Genomic DNA, 8093 nt, shown 5'->3' on the forward strand with positions numbered 1-8093 from the left:
GGAATCTCCAGAGAATTGAAGGAGACCCCAGGGAGTTCGGGAAGGCTGGGCTGCAAACACCAGTGGCTCGGTGGTTTGGGGGACAGCGTGGAGCTCCGCCCCGCCCTGCGGCCTCCGCCAGAGGTGCGGGACTCATCCAGCTGCAGGTCCCGGGTCTCCGCAGAGCTGAGGGGCGGAGCTGCGCTTACCAGAGCCTGCTTTTGGAGAAGCTGAGGACAGGGAAGCCAACAGGTGAAGGATCAGAGGCAGAGGGGGCAGAAAAGAGGCTGGGGAACCGGGAACAGAGAGCGATTTCAAAATTCTGTATTCCATAGGACTAAAGCATCTTTGACGTCCCTTTTAAACCGAAACTTTTATGCAAAGGTAATGCATAGTTATCGCAAAAATATATAAAAACAAAATCAACAACAGAAGAGATTCATATCCAGCTCTAACCTCATTAGCATTAAAAAGCATTAATACTTCGGTAGGTTTTCTTCAACCTTTCTTTTGTGCATATCCATATGCTGATTTTGACTCATTTAATATAACCTTTTCCCCACACCATTGGGTATTTTCCTCCAGTAACATTTAATACTGGCATAGTATTTCATTATCCAGAAAAGATGTACTATAACTTGTCTAACCAATCTGCTATTGTTGACCATGTATGTTGTTTCTAATTCTTCACCATTATAAACAACACTGTGGTGAACATCTTTGTAGTTGTAGCTTTCCAACTACTATGATTCTTTCCTTGTGATAAAGTCCTAGAAATAAAATTGCAAAATCAAAGCTGTGCATGTTTTTTAACCTTGCTATAAATTGGCAGGTTGTCTTCTTAGAAGAATAAATTTACAGTCTCTTCTCCCCAACATCAACCTTTCTTAACCTCTAAGGGGTGATGTTAAGTTCCACTCACTTTGGTTTCCCAGAGGGGAGCAGAAATGGAACTTGCAGGTCACCTGCACGGTTCCTTAACTTTTGAATTATTTTCTCGTTTTAAAAACTAAAGGCCTGGTGCACAAAATTCATGCACAGGTGTGTGTGTCCCTCAGCCAAGCCTGCACCATTTCCAATCCGGGGCCTCTCGAGGGATGTTCTACTGCCCACTTAGGCCTGATCCTACCTAGGCAGTTGGACATCCCTCTCACAATCCAGGACTGCTGGCTCCCAACTGCTCGCCTGCCTGCCTTCCTGATTGCCCCTAACTGCTTCTACCTGCCAGCCTAATCTCCCCTAACCACTCCCCAGCCAGCCTGGTCACCCCTAACTGCCCTCCCCTGCCAGCCTTATTGACTCTAACTGCTGTCCCCTGCTGGTCTAGTCTCTCCCCCTCCGCCCCCAACTGCTCTTTCCTGCAGGCCCAGTCACCACAACTTCCCTCCTCTGCCAGCCTGGTAACTCCTAACTGCCCTCCCCTGCAGGCTTGATTGCCCCCAACTGCCCTCCCTTGCAGGCCTGGTCCCCCCAAACTGCCCTTTTCTGCAGGCCCAGTCACCCCCAACTTCTCTCCCCTGCAGGCCTGGTCCCCTCCCCGCCAACTGCTTTCTCCTGCAGGCCTGGGTTCCTCTCAACTGCCCTTCCCTGCAGGCCTGCCCACCCTCAACTTTTCTCCTCTGCCAGCCTGGTCACCCTTACTGCCCTCCCCTGCAGGCTTGATCACCCCCAACTACCCTCCCTTGCAGGCCTGGTCTCTCCCAACTGCTCTCCCCTGCTTGCCATCTTATGGCAGCCATCTTTGACCACATGGGGGTAGCCATCTTGTGTGTTGGAGTGACAGTCGATTTGCATATTACTATTTTATTAGATAGGATTTGCCAATTTGATGTATTGGAAGTCTTTTTTGGTGTTTTTATGTGTATTTATTTCTATTTCATAAATTTCTACTAAGGGGAATTTATTTTTATTCTTTCTTTCCCCCCCCCCCCACCCCACCACATATCTTTGGGGCAATGCAAGTTCTTATTGTATTAAAGATGTTGCATTTTATATTGGAAATATTTACCCAATCTTTGCCTTTAATTTTATTTGTAGTAATTTTTTTGGTGGCAGATATAGATGTATTTCATTTAGAATGCTGTCATGTGCAAGTAACAAAATAAGTGAGTAACAGTGGCTGGCTTAGTGATAAAGATATTTAATTTCTTGCTTAACATAACAAGAAGTCTGGGGTAGATGGCCCCAGGTTAGGTAAAGGCCTCACTAATGCCATAAACTACTCTGGTTCTTTTGCTTTTCACCCCACCTTATCTTTTGCATGTTGTGTTTTCAATCCCATGTTTAATATCTTCTGGTGGTAAGGTGATTGATAAAGTAGCAGACATCAGTCACACATTCAAACATGAAACAAGAGGTTCTAGAAGATTCTATCCCTTTGTAGACCAAGGTAAAAACTTTTCCAGAAATAATCCTTGGGTCCCCTTTGTTGTAACGAAGTCATATAGGCTATGTATAGTCAAATGGGTAACTGATAAAGCGAGTACCCATTCATGCATAAGCCTCAGAAATGGGGTCAGAGAATGGCAGTTGGATTAGGCAATCAATCAAGTCCTCCCCCAAAATAGTATTTAATTGTATGTTGTTAAATCTACCTATCTTTTTCTTAAAAATATTCTCTGTTTATGTCATTCTTAGGTGGTCCTTCAGCATTCCGAAATAATTCAAATATTGACCTATATTTTCATGTGATTTTTTTTCTATGAAAATTTTTCCCATCAGTAAATAGATTTGTTTCTTGTGGTCTTGGTTTAACTTTCAACAGCAAATATCAACATTTTAGAAGACTAGCAAATCTAAGGTGGGTTACAAATACAATTACATATTTAATTAATGTATTCTTTTATTCATAACATATCTGCTGTTTATATACCAACAGTATGCCATCTGGAACTTATTTTAGTTTATGTTATGAGGTGGAAATCAAACTTCTGTCACCAAATTGTTAGTTGTACCAATAACATTTATTAAAGTATCTAAAATTTCCCCAAAATGTGAAATATACACATATGTACAATATATCTTAATAAACATTGATATTTAAAAATAGTAATTGAAAATTTATGATACATTCACAAACTAGAAAAACATTTGTTCCTCAATTTATTCATTTTCTTTTATGTTCTAAAACTTTACAGTAGTCTTCATAAAGGTATAGCAAAAATTTGTTTAAATTATTTGTGGGTAGTTTGTGAATATATTTTTCTATTATACTTCCTGACTAATTATTATTGACTTATAGGGAAGTTGTTTATTATGCAGTCAACTCACTTCCCCTTTATTAGTTATTGTTGTTTTTTAAAAATTTATTTATTGTTGACAGCATTACATGTCTCCCATTTCCCCTCTTTTAACAATTCAGTTAGACTTTCTAAATAGACCATTATATCACCGAATTAATTGTAGTTTTTTCTCTTTCTTTCCAATAAATACACCTGATTTATTTTACTTGTTTTATTGCATTGGCAAGGACCTCAAACACAATGGCAAATAGAAGTATTAGAGATAAACCTTGTCTTATAGCTAAATGTTATGGATATTTTTGTAATATGATATTATTAAATTAACTGTTGTGTCATATATTATTAAATATATGATTCCCTTAGGATATTAAGAATTTTGATCACAAATAAATGTTGAATTGTATTAAATACACTTTAACTAATTCTTTCGATAAGTATAGAGCTATTTCCTCTTTCTATCATTGTGATTAATTATGTTAATACATTTACTAATGTTGGCCCATCCTTGAATTTCTATAATAAGCCAACTGGGTCAATCATTTATTCATTTATTACAAATTTATTGAACAATAACTTTGCTGGTAACACCAGAGCAAACAATGCCAAGTCTATGCCCTTGTGAAATTTATATTCAAGTGGGGAAAATAGAAATTGAACTATAGTTTTCTCTTGATAATTGTCTTTCTCTTAAAAAAAAAAAAGTTTGTATTTTCTTTGTTTTTAAATTTTTAAAAACTTTTTATTGATTTCAGAGATAAGGAGAGTGAGAAACATCAATAATGAGAGAATCATTGATTTGCTGCCTCCTGCATGCCCCCAACTAGGAATCAAGCCCACAACCCAGGCATGTGCCCTGACTGGGAATCAAAACCTGACCTCCTGGTTTATGAGTCAATGCTCAACCACCAAGTCACACCAGCTGAGCCCAAGAGAAAGATTTTTAAAATGATTAGCTCAAGACATTCCTCCCTTATGAAAAGTTTGATATAAAACTTTGACAGGGAATTGAAATTATTTTTCTCAAAAAATGTGCTTTAACAACATCTGATAGTTTCCAGCTCTTTATTTAGATACCGTTGTCAGGTGGGGAAATGGTATGTGGATAGTGTTATTTTTTGCAACAATATCACAGTTCTTTTTTTGTAATAATCCCCAAGAATTGTCAAGATCCTTTCACAGAATATTGATGTTAAGGGTTAGTTCCCAGTGAATCCTCCACTCTCATTGTGATGACAGTTGCTTTAAGGGGTTATTTTTCCGTATCTTGAACTAGCTAACTTAACATTTTTGTGTTTCAGTTTCTTCATCTACAAAATGTGACAGGGATACAGGTAATGGGAGTTGAGATCGAGACTTGTATGGATTTCATTCAAGTCCTCCAGGACTCAGTAGAGAAAGGAGAGACACAGAATTATTGCACATTTGACTCTTCTAGATTCTGCAGTGCTCTACGGAGAATAGGAAGGTGGCTGTACTAATGAGCTTCACCCTCCTTTGGGAGTCCTATTTTCATGTTTATTATGACAACCCAGTGTTAACTGAAGCAGCGACCTTTCATTGAGGGGCTCCTCTTCCCTCATTAGGGCCAACCTCTGCAGTGTCCACCACATGTTTGGGAGACATCCTCAAACAGATGACTAATATGAGTGTGGGAGCTGTCCCCTCACCCCGAGACTCTCCTGCACCCAGGGTATGGCTCTGGGACACAGGTAGAACTGAGACCTCCCCCACATTATCCCCAGTCCTGGCTACACTGACTTAGGGCTGGTGGGGTGACTGCCATTGGTCCCTAAGTAGTTTTTCAACTGAAGAAAATGCATGATATGAACGCAAAGGAAACACCTGCCTGGGAAGGTCCTCCCCTCAATTCAGTCTTGGGAAAATTCCTGAAGTCTCTTGTCTGAGAATGGTACCTTTCTCTAGTTCCCAGCAATATGTTTTTTTATTATAATATTATCTTGGCAATTTCAATAGGAATTTGGAACATGGGCTCAGAGGACTGGAATCTCTTACTCCGTTCTGTATTCCCAGCACCTAGTAAAATATAATACTTAAAGAATGTGTGTGTGACGAAGAAGAGATGAGCTTGATGAATTATGGTCACATTATAAATAGTCTAAATCAGGATCCTTTTGAGAATTATAGAGGGTACTTACCAGTGGAGCCACCAGATTAACAGAAGTAAAATAGGACTGTTCCCAGCAAACTGGGATATATGATCACCCTATGCATAAGGGAAATGGGGAAGAGAGAAGGAAAAATAGTAGGGTAAAAGAATAAGAGAAAAAATAGCATGCTTGCCTTCCCTAGGAAATCAACTTTGGGATGGAGGCTGGGATGCAGGAAGTTGATTGAGGAATGCTCTTGTCAACACTAAATGAGGGAGCATGAGAGAAGTAGGATTGGGCTAAGGCAGTGATCAGCAAACTCATTAGTCAACAGAGTCAAATATCAATAGTACAAAGATTGAAATTTCTTTTGAGAGCCAAATTTTTTAAACTTAAATTTCTTCTAATGTCACTTCTTCAAAAGAGACTCACCCAAGCTGTGATATTTTGTGGAAGAGCCACACTCAAGGGGCCAAAGAGCCACATGTGGCTCGTGAGCCACAGTTTGACAACCACTGGGCAAAGGGAAATGTTAATTTTGATGGCCACAGGGAGCTCTAAAACTGGGATGGCCCTTCAGAGATAGCCCAAGTCAAGGCAAAGACCTATGTCTTTTACTTCAGTACCAACCGGTCATGGGATCTGTGCTGACATGGGAAGGTGGTATAACCTTGCGGTGAGGAGCTTCCTTCTAAAGAGGTCAGCTCCCTCGGAAGGATGAAGCTGTGCACTGCACCAGCCAGCGTGCCCAGCAGCGAGGGTGTACCGGGACCTGAAGGAAGACCGAGCAGCACACCAAAGCCACTACCATGTACCCTTTGTGCTGCTCAATCACCTCCTTCAGAGAGTAAGTTTACCCCCATCTGGGAGTGCTCCTAGAAGATTCAATGTGACAAACCATAGCCCCTGCTGCTGCAGCTGGAATCTAGGTCACAACTGACATTCAACTTCTTCCTCTACAACCCACTCCAGATTCACCTCAAATAGCACTTCTGCTGGTCATGGTGGCTTAAAACATCATCCATGAGAAGTGTGAGTCCCAGGTGACCATACACTGCTCAGGCGATGGTGGCTGGATTTTTCTTGGTACTTTAGGAGAGTACCAAGAAATTCCCTGATGGATTACGTGGGAGTCAAGCGTATTTCTTCTTAGTCCCTTTTCCCAATGTAATAGCAGTATATTGTGAGATGGAAGTGGGTACTGGGGTTGGGCAGTCCAGAGGGCATCAGAAAGTTGCAGGTGTCAATGGTCCAAACCTCCACCAAACTCACCACTGTTTCTGTAGCGGAGTACCAGGCTTCTCTTTCTGCTTCTACCTCTGGCTGCATGGGGATGATTGCTTCCTTATGACCAGATGATGGAGGAAGTATTTATCTGTCTTGTCCCTCCAAATACCTGCAATGAACTCTGATGGGCCAGGACAAAGATGTAACCAGGAGGGGGCAGTAGTACACAATGAGCTTGCCTTGGGCAGGGCTTTGACAAAATTGTAGAAAGTCCCTCACATCAGGAGACTTTTCAGAAACAAGAGGTAACCACCAGAGGGGAGGCTTGGCATATTTTATAACCCCAAGGGTTGTCTTGTATATGTAAGGAGGATCAAAGTGGTAGCAATTGGATTCATTAAATGTAAATTTTTGAATTTAACTCTAGCTTGTTTTTGAGCTAATGATCTCAGCTTGCTCTGAAGAAGTAAACAGCTTAGTGTCAATATGCAAGGGCCACCTTTGGCACATTTATGTAACAATGCCACTCTCTCTTCATTGTCACTGTCACTCTCCCTGGGTTAGGTCCCCGGCTGCTACTTTGATACTACCGCCTTTATCTTGTTTCTGATGGTGAAGTATCTCTACTTGACTCTATCATTTAGCCACCCTACCATCTCCATTGCTGTGAAAGCCCAGTCACCTAACAGTACCTACCCTGACGGACAGAGGACAGTGTCCCTCAGTTTCTCAATGAAGCTGGTGCCCATCTCTCTGGCTCATTTCTTATTACTTCTGTGAACCAAATGCCCTCCAGCTTCTCCCAGGAAACATGGTTGGCTGGTGAGTTTTCTAGCCTTACATGGCATGCTTTCTTCACTGAAGCTCTTTATCCCTTCTTCCACTATCCTATATAATAAAGAGGATTAGTGTTCTACATTCCATTTTTATTTTTTTAAATAAATCTTTATTGTTCAGATTATTACAGATGTACCTCCCCCAACAGTTCCCCTCCATCCGATTCCCCCCAACACCACATTCCCTTACCTCTGCCACTGACCTCATTCATAGGTGTAAGATTTTTGTCCAATCTTTTCCCTCACCCCTCATACCCCTTTCCCGCCGAGAATTTTCAGTCCTCTCCCTTTCTATGCCCCTGATTCTATGATATTCACCAGTTTATTCTGTTCATTAGATTTTCTATTCACTTTATTTTTAGATTCACATGCTGATAGATATGTATTTGTTGTCACTTTGTTGTTCATAATATTATTATTTTTATTATTTTACTTTATCTCATTTTTCCTTTTTGCCAACCTTTTCTTCCTCACTGATTCCTTTTTCATATAGTTTTTCTTCTCCTGTTTTTACTTTAGTTTTTCTCTCTCCTTTCTTTTTACTCCTTGTTAAAAACTGATCTTCTTTATCTGCTTTATTGACACATTACTATTATAGTAGTATCTATTGGCTTAATCATATATCTAATTTCCTCTCCCCTGCACCAAGTGCATGCACCCTTCTTTTTTTATCTTTCTTCATTAGCCAATTTTTTTCTTTT

This window comes from Pipistrellus kuhlii, unplaced genomic scaffold (genome assembly GCF_014108245.1).
Source record: "Pipistrellus kuhlii isolate mPipKuh1 unplaced genomic scaffold, mPipKuh1.p scaffold_m20_p_21, whole genome shotgun sequence".
In the NCBI taxonomy this organism is placed as follows: domain Eukaryota; kingdom Metazoa; phylum Chordata; class Mammalia; order Chiroptera; family Vespertilionidae; genus Pipistrellus; species Pipistrellus kuhlii.